The sequence below is a fragment of the Penaeus vannamei genome, chromosome 7 (genome assembly GCF_042767895.1).
Source record: "Penaeus vannamei isolate JL-2024 chromosome 7, ASM4276789v1, whole genome shotgun sequence".
Lineage (NCBI taxonomy): Eukaryota > Metazoa > Arthropoda > Malacostraca > Decapoda > Penaeidae > Penaeus > Penaeus vannamei.
The window spans coordinates 43492265-43493936 of NC_091555.1; positions in this window are offsets into that span (position 1 = coordinate 43492265).

Sequence of the window (1672 nt, forward strand, 5' to 3'; positions counted from 1 at the left end):
TTTTGATAATTCCAAAGTCTTTTTGATAATTCCAAAGTCTTTTTGATCATTTCAAAGTCTTTTTGATAATTCCAAAGTCTTTTTGATAATTCCAAAGTCTTTTTGATAATTCCAAAGTCTTTTTGATAATTCCAAAGTCTTTTTGATAATTCCAAAGTCTTTTTGATAATTTCAAAGTCTTTTTGATAATTCCAAAGTCTTTTGGATAATTTCAAAGTCTTTTGGATAATTCCAAAGTCTTTTGGATAATTCCAAAGTCTTTTTGATAATTCCAAAGTCTTTTTGATCATTTCAAAGTCTTTTGGATAATTTCAAAGTATATTTGATAATTTCAAAGTCCTTTTCATCATTTCAAAGTATATTTGATAATTTCAAAGTTTTTTGGATAATTTCAAAGTCTTTTTGATAATTTCAATTTTTTTTTCATCATTTCAAAGTCTTTTTGATCATTTCAAAGTTTTTTTGATAATTCCAAAGTCTTTTGGATAATTCCAAAGTCTTTTTGATAATTTCAAAATCTTTTTCATCATTTCAAAGTCTTTTTGATAATTTCAAAGTTTTTTTGATAATTCCAAAGTCTTTTTTGATAATTTCAAAATCTTTTTCATCATTTCAAAGTCTTTTTGATAATTTCAAAGTCTTTTTGATAATTCCAAAGTCTTTTTGATAATTCCAAAGTCTTTTTGATAATTCCAAAGTCTTTTTGATAATTCCAAAGTCTTTTTGATAATTTCAAAGTCTTTTTGATAATTCCAAAGTCTTTTTGATCATTTCAAAGTCTTTTGGATAATTCCAAAGTCTTTTGGATAATTCCAAAGTCTTTTGGATAATTCCAAAGTCTTTTGGATACTTCCAAAGTCTTTTTGATAATTCCAAAGTCTTTTTGATAATTTCAAAGTCTTTTTGATAATTTCAATTTTTTTTCATCATTCCAAAGTCTTTTTGATCATTTCAAAGTTTTTTTGATAATTCCAAAGTCTTTTTTGATAATTTCAAAGTCTTTTGGATAATTCCAAAGTCTTTTTGATAATTTCAAAATCTTTTTCATCATTTCAAAGTCTTTTTGATCATTTCAAAGTTTTTTTGATAATTCCAAAGTCTTTTTTGATAATTTCAAAATCTTTTTCATCATTTCAAAGTCTTTTTGATAATTTTAAAGTCTTTTTGATAATTCCAAAGTCTTTTTGATAATTTCAACGTCTTTTTAATAAATTCAAAGTCTTTTTTGATCATTTCAAAGTCCTTTTAACAAAATGGCGGAAAACTCAAAAGGAGATTTCTACTCCTCGAGAGCTTGTTGCACAGGGGGTGGGGTGGGCAGGAGGAGGGGCAGGAGGGAGGGGGAGGATAGGAGGGGGGAGGGGGAGAGGGAAGGGTTGAGAAAAAGGGGGGAAAGGAGGGGGTTAGGAGGAGGCAGAGGGGGGAGGGGGGGAAGGAGGGAGTTAGGAGGAGGGAGAAGGGGGAGGGGGAAAAGGAGGGAGAGGGGGGAAGGGGGAAAGGAGGGGGAGAGGGAAGGGTTGAGCAAAAGGGGGAGTGGGGGTGACTGGGGGAGGAGGGGCAGACAGGAGGAGAGGGATAGGAAAGGGTTGAGGAAAAGAGGAGCTGGGTGGGGATGGTGTAGGGGGGGGGGGGGCAGGCAGAGTCTCTTTACCCACTGGACTCCGAGCAAGTA